Source organism: Amblyomma mixtum, chromosome 1 (genome assembly GCF_055824585.1).
Source record: "Amblyomma mixtum isolate Tamu chromosome 1, ASM5582458v1, whole genome shotgun sequence".
Classification (NCBI taxonomy): Eukaryota; Metazoa; Arthropoda; class Arachnida; order Ixodida; family Ixodidae; genus Amblyomma; species Amblyomma mixtum.
Genome location: NC_143012.1, coordinates 19,851,095 through 19,858,815, shown reverse-complemented (window position 1 = coordinate 19,858,815; position 7,721 = coordinate 19,851,095). Strand labels below are relative to the sequence as shown.

At 44.9% G+C, this 7,721-nt stretch overlaps 1 pseudogene; it reads left to right on the top strand.

The window, feature by feature from the left end:
- Window positions 1–6,361: 6,361 nt before the first annotated feature.
- Window positions 6,362–7,093, top strand: LOC149365650 (ubiquitin-conjugating enzyme E2 Z pseudogene; annotated as a pseudogene).
- Window positions 7,094–7,721: the final 628 nt, after the last annotated feature.

Here is a 7,721-nt window from a genome sequence, read left to right as displayed (position 1 = left end):
GACGGCTGCGCTCTTAGCGATATGGAGGCATCCATTATGAATGCGAGAGGCACGCAGCGACCGTGTACACACGCCGCCTCTGAATGCCGCACGCGCAATGCAGCTAAGGAGGATGCCGTGTTCGCTTATGCTGGCGATGGTGGTGTTTTGTGTAGTAGCTTTGTTGGTGGCGGTGTAGTTGATTGGGACGTTGTTGTACAGGGTGTTGTTTATGGTGGTGTTGGTGGGGCTGCTGGTGGTGGTTAGTTAGGAGGTTGTTAGCATTGCTTTTTGCATTCGCTAAGACACTCGGCAATAATTGTATGCAATACTAGCTTCATCGGTTCTTCGACTTCCGTTCTACTCACCGTGAATTTCAGGCCACCAATGAATCATAACAGCAAATATATTGGTTGGCACAGATGGCACCGTTGATAATGATGCTGATGGCTGTGGGTAATCTTCGAAATACACTTTTCAGTTGAATCAGTGACACAACAGTGGTGAAGAAGCTGGACTGGCACAGCTGCTTGTACATTTATTAGGAGATAGTTAAGCTGACAACGTATACTTGCACTAATTTGATGATACGTATTGGGTGATCATCATCACCAACATTATCATCCCAACTATACTTTAATTGCAGGATAAATTTTTCTGCATTTGATCTCCAATTAATCGTTTCCTACGTTTACAGCAACCCCCTTATTATCACTTATCACAAGTTATCACATTGACTTACACCATGCCTTCATCCGCCCACCTGGCTTTCTGCCTCCCCTGCTACGTTCGCCTTCACTTGGCAACGACTACTTTGCCCAATGCGGCAGTCGGTTCTCTGCTATCTCTCATCTACAGTTATCTCAGTGGTTCTTGAATTAGTAATAATTTGCTTATACATTTTTAAACTGGCGATATAGACGTGAGTTACCGATGAATCCACTAAAGCTGTACACAGCTTTAACTGCAGATAACAGTTTCTGCAAGGTAAATAAGGTCGCCGGCGTAATATGATGCAACAGAAACCTCCTGAATTCACACGCCGCACACTTCAAATGGTTACCGATGGGAACAGTAAGTGGCACGCTCCTGAAAAAGCCATGTCGAACAGACGTATTTCCACGCAAAAAATTTCTTGGTACTCAGACACAGGTGTGCACTACGGGCCTTCAAGGGGTCCAACATAAACACGAGCGCTTCACATTCGGCGTCTCTTACTGCCCTTATTTTTGTAGTCTATTGTTTTACGCCCAATCCTGTGGAAAAGGTGACCTGTTTGCAACGAATGATAGTAACGACCACAGACTACCAAAGAAACATCGTTCAGAATGAAGTACTCAGTATATGCTGTGTATCTAACAAGGGTTTCGTTCGGAGTTCGAAACGTTACGTTGTCTCAAGGAAACATCGTCAGATGGACGAGCAGAGAACATCTGTAGGTAATTTTGTAGGAAACGAACGTGACGGCGGCTGGCCCAAACAAACAAACGAACGAACGAACAAACAAACGAACGAACGAAACGAACTAACGAATGAATAAATGAAGCGAAGGAACGAACAAAAAGAACGAACAAAACAAACAAACAAAACAAACAAACAAAAAACGAACAAACAAACAAAACAAACAAACAAGCAAACAAAACAAAACGAACAAACAAGGAAAACAGAAGGACAGTGCATAAGGCATTTGTCTTGCAATGAACTGTTCCTGGTTCTGCCGATAATACTGGCAACGTTTGATGATGATGAACAAAGACCGGCCCCTGGTCGAATCGTCGAAGATATGCATTGTTTTTTTTTACTTCTGTTTTTTTTGTGATTTCCTTCGCACTCATTAGCCAGCTGCCAAACATACGAAATTAAACGTACTTGATCGCTAGTGGTAAAAGAATGGTTGAGAAACGCATCATGCAGGCACAAGTTTATTTCGAGCCTACGTTTCGCACAGCTCTTTTCAGACCCCAGCCCTCACTTGCAAGCTCACAACTGTTTAAGATCTACGAGCTGCGCGTAGCAATAAGCTGAAGCACATGCGTTCAAGCTGAACGAATCTACAGGGAAGTGAAAAGTAAAAGCAAGGGAAGTGTGAAAGCTTCGGCTGAGAGTCAATAGAAACGAAACCTGGTTGTAGTACCCTATTTGCACAGCATCTCCCACAATTTGAAACGAATAGGCAAAAAAGTGAAGTTGAGAGTATTGTTTTCAGCCCCGGAAAAGCTGTCAAAGCTTGGCAAGCTTACTCAGACGTGTGGTACACCACGTGTGCAGTGCTCCAAAAAACACCGGACTCCGTTTGTACCTTGTACCAAAGGTGTGGTGTATCAGATTCCGTTAAGCTGCGGGAGAGTCTATATAGGACAAACGGGCCGATGCCTTAACGACCGACTCCGAGAACACAACAATAATTATGACAATCTGCGCAAGAGAAACATACGAGAAGGAAATCTCGCTGTGCACTGCAGCGAATGCAATAAGTGCATACCACGGTTCCAGGAAACTACGATTTTAGGCAGAAGCAGCGATCAGACCACGAGGGAGATTATCGAGGCAAAAGCCATCGAACAGAAAGGGGACATGTGCGTCAGCGCTGCGTCCTTGGTGCTCCTGGATAAAGAACTTGGATTCTTGCAGGCCGCAGGCGCGCACCCGTAAATTTCTACACTCTTTAAATGGCGGAATAATATGGGTTTTATGCTGTTTTAGTTAATGTGTTTTTATACCGTTTCAGTCCTGTCTTTTGTCAATTTATTTTCTTTTTCTTTTACTTTTTGTGACAACGGGAGCCCATATACAGCTTCACCCTGCTTTGGCATTTCGGTATCATAGTTTTTTTGTTAGTTTTTCTATTGTTGTTCCTTCACCATTGTTGATCATGACACCCTTTAGTTGGTTTAAGCGGCGCGTGTCTTTCAATGTTTTCCATTCATGTTCTTTTTCAGGGTTTTTATTTAGAGTATCAGTGATTTTAGATGGCACATGTAGTAGGACGTTTTGACGTCTTCTGAGTCACATGTTGAAAATTTGTGTATAAAAGTCGCTCATTTTTTCAATAAAGCTAAGTTGAAAGTCAGCGCTCTGTTTCGTTCCCTTTTCTGTCCGTCGTTGTTTTGTGTGCGCTGCAAACACCTACAGCATCGAATTGTTCAGGCTGGAGTTTCTTTGGAAGCCTGTTTCTTCGAGAACACCCGGTGCCCCAAATAGCATCCAGACTCCACTCCTGCGGAGATAAGGGGCTATCGTACGCAAAGAGTGCACTGTGTACACGAAATTCTAAAAAAGAGTCAACAATGCCCTAACTCAACAAGCATGAGGCGCATACCTTTAGCGTCTTCACTGAAAAGCTGATTTCAGTCGTAGGGTCGTTCGAAATCTCTGATCCCTGCAACGGGTCTTACAACGTTCCCTGCTCTTGCGAAGGGCAGACATCGCAAGCTGTGGCAAACAAGCTTACGGCCGCTTGCTGAGTCCTGATTACGACTTGCGAAGTTGGATTGGAAGTGTTTTCTGTGCCCGTAATCTATGTCATCTCCCCGTGCTATAAATTCATCATTAGCGAGCTACAGAGCCTGTGGAGAGTTCATACGGAAAGGGAAAAGAAAATGGGAAGGGGAAAGGCTTGGTGGGAGGCAGAACGAGCTTCTGGGGCGGGAACGTCACCGTGAATAAGGGTGCTTTTCGTGCGACTGCTGGCGTTCTTCAAAGCCCTCTGATAGCCACTCAAGTGGAAACGGCGCACTCTTCTAGTCACAAACCTCGCTCATGCGATCCTCCTGATTGTTCCTTTGTCTGCTCCAAGCCTCATAGAGAAAAAGCTCGTTCTCTACACTACGGCACAGGTTAAATCAACCACGCGGATAACAGGCTCAGACGAACGGGTCCTGTCGTTATCCGCGGATTATTTCTCTTGGTCGCAAAACATCACGTGAGACATAATATGATAACACTGAAATTTCACTCTTTAAAATGAGCTCCGCACAGATTTTGACAAAAGTCTTCAAGCCACATGACTTGCTTTGAGTCCTCTAGTGGTGCATACGCAGCAGCCTTGAAGACCAAAAAGCCTTGAAAAAGGGATTGATGCTGGTTCTCCCCCCTTTCAAATAGATACCCAAAAATTATGGGCAAAAGCATTTTCAACATCAAGGAGTTGATGAACGCAATTTTTTACATATTCTCGGATGTAACTGTAACAATTAATAACCGCACATCTCCCATGGACAGGCTTGCATTTTTTTGGTATTAAGGTTCTTACTGCCGCCAAAAACCTTCCTCCTTGGTTTTTTTATGGCAGTGGCAATGTCCGATGTGAGCGGTGGAAAAAATTTGAAAGAAATATTTAGCTACGCATCGGATGAATGGATCATTACATTCAATATTTTCATAACAGTACCCTAAAATGTTCCAATATTTAAAATTTCTGCCTAAGAATGCTGACCATGTTTGAAGTTTATTGGTGCCAAGAGTGCTCCACTGTACGGCTGAAAATCAAGTCACGTGATCTAGACATTTTCGACCAAGGTGGCTCACAAGCGGGCTGTCAAAGCCGAACGACGGCGTTCACCACAGCGCTCGGCAGGCGACTACTTCAAATGCACACATTTATGTATTGATTGAATGCAGGTGATTTATCGCATGGTAACACCGCGACGTGTAATGGACGAGCTCAGTCCCGAATCACCCAGTTCACGTCACGGAAGCTGACCGTCTGCCAGTTTGTTAGGCGAGACATTAAGGGCGAGAAAAGGTGACGACGCACGGACGAACTCTCGACGTCTAGGGGCATGGCAGCACAAAAAAGAACATATGTAGATAAAGAAGACGACGGAACAGGCGTTAATTAAAACAAGATAGTTGATTTGCCGCGGCGGCTCAGTTGCTTCGGCGTTCGCCTGTTGCTCCCAAGATTGTGGGTTCGAATCTTGCCGCGGAGTACGCATTTCAGTGCAGACAACAACAAAAACACTCGTATCCTGTACTATGTCATCGCAAGTCAAAGAACGGCAGGTTATCTGTAATACCCCGGAGCCCTCTGCAATACCAATACCTGCATGAAAATTGACTTGAGGCTAAGACAAAATAGTTCAATAACTGTTGAAGCCATTTAAAATAAAGTTTAACGATGCAGATACTTGTTTTTTTCAAAATGTCAATTCAATTTCAGAAGTGCGCAAAAAAAGGTTGTTGCATCCTCCGCGCTTTCGAGAACAGAAACACACAAAACAGTGGTCTTTAAATTTGTCTAGTCTAGTCGAACATAGCTTGTGCTATGAAAGTAGGCAAACAAATTTGATTCCTTCAAGATTACATTATACAACTCATTTTTTTAAGATTACAGTTTCCAACAAAATCATTGAGGGCAGTGGTACTCGCATCGTTGTGTGGCAGTTTCTTATGATTTCGACGGTTTTTTTACAGAGGATATGGCCTTTTCGTTTTAACATCCACAATGCGTGTAGGAGGCGCGGGGTTGGATCGCCAACACCCGCCGGTACCCAGAATATTTCTGACGCGTAGGGCCGTCTCGCTCCTCGTCTCCTATGGAGCTAAATTCATGAGAAATAGGTCTTTGGCCCAGTCTTGTGTAGAAGCAAATACCTTGTGGCACGAGCACAAGCAGCAACAGAATCGGCGACTACGAGATGCGCTGACTAGTGGGTCAGAATATTCCATTAGTACGCACTTCCATCGAAGAACCTGAAAACGCAAAGCATATACTCGCGATTAAAGAGCGATGCGTCTGTGTAATGCGGTGACAAAGTATATTTATTTATCTTTTTTTTTCTGTCGCAGCATGTTCGTAGTGGGACGTTTTCGCACCTTTTAAATCCCAGCATTTGCTTTCTTCAATTGCTGTTGCCCTGAAAACTCACACCACGGAGATTCATTTGTTTCTAGCCCAAACGAGCCACCGTATAGCAGCTTGCGCCTTACAATTGCATAAACTTCCTTTCAGCGTTAATTTTCCAGGTCCACAACCCAAAGCACGAGTTTCCTTACCACCCAAGCAGCAGAAATCATCATTTTGCAGAGCTTGGAAAAGACCATCGAAAAAAGATATTTTTCCAGTTTCACGTCGTGCGTTATAATTTTAACCCCTCATGCAAGTCTTAATCCGAAATATGTCAGGTATAAATGCGTGAACAAATCAAATCTATGTCATAGTAGTGTCCATTTCCTCTGGCAGGGGTTCGCAGCATAACAATGCTGAGAAAGAAGAAGTCTGCGGATCCATATAATTCGGTGCAAGGAATCCGAGTTTTGACTTGAAATTCTTTAATACTACCTCAAACGGCGGCGTAAGGAGAACATGTCTAGAGTTGTGGCGCTTTCAGCGATGGACTATAAAGCATGAGGTAAATCTACCCATTTGTTTTGAAACGATATGTCTTCTGTAAGTCTGCTGAGAATTAAGAAAGACATCGCCGAGTTTTTCACCGACCCGCCTCCCGGAATCTTCATCGCGCCTGAGGAGACCGACCTAACCAGGATCAACGCCCTCATGGTGGGCCCCCAAGACACGCCCTACGAAGGCGGCTTCTTCCGCTTGCGTCTTACCTGTCCCGAAGACTACCCAATGAGTCCTCCGAGCGTTTTATTCTTGACCACAGATGGTAACCGAGTGAAATTCAATCCACACATCTTTTCCAACGGCAAGATATGCCTCAGCATTCTCGGAACTTGGAGCGGACCTGCCTGGAGTCCCGTCCTGTCCCTGGGAAGCGTGCTGATTTCTATTCAGTCGCTGCTGAGCCAAGACCCTTACTACGACGAGCCTCTGAAAATAGACGATGACGCCGCCAGCCGCTACAAGGCCTTTCTGTTGCACGAGACCATCAGGGTGGCGGTGTGCGATGCTGTGGAGGACTGCTTCCAGAAAAACTCTTCCTTCCCGCCGGCTTTCAGGGACGTCGTCCTGAAGACCTTCGCAGAACTCTACAAGAAGTACGAGGACGCGGTGAAGGCCCATCTACAACTTTCCGGGACCCTGATGGATGATCCATTCTCCGGCCGAGAAGGAACGTACCAGTTCGAAGAGCTGCTCACAAGACTTCAGGACCTGAAGGAGCGAGTCGCCAATGAGAGCAAGGCTTCGGCTTTCACTTCCACTTCTTGATTTATCTGGTTCAAGCCATCCGTTACGTTGGGTCACGGAGCCAGCCGTAAGGTGTCCTAATATTCACTAATCTGCTCACGAAATTAGACATGCGTCAAGAATAACGCGAATGTTTGTGTTTCCACAAAGACGCACAGAGATCTTATGAATGCAAGTGGCGGACACTGTCCACGCATCCTTTTGCCAGTGAGATAAAACATTCGGAATCGCGAGATCTGTCATTGGTTAATTTCTTGTTTGTACTGATTGGTCACATGCTCATGATTTTCTTTAATCAGAGCGTTAAGGACAGCGCTGCAAGGACATTTTTATGCGACGAATTTCGTTTTAATGTGACACGTGTGCAGCGTTCATTCTCTCACTAGTAATGGCAGTAGCCCAGAAAAGGACAAATAGCTGCCCGGTGATACGCAATCGACAGATAAATTAATTAATGTGCTGTTATCTATCGCACATTGGCCGTATTGGAATCGAAGAAGCCTTGGCGTTCAAGAGAGAGTTCACTATAAAATAAATGCACTACTATGGCATCTATTTGATCGACCCGCTGTTAGCTTTGTTCTTATTCACACTGGTGCTCACGTTTTGACGTGCTACTTGTAGCACCGCTGACATAATGAAAGCGACA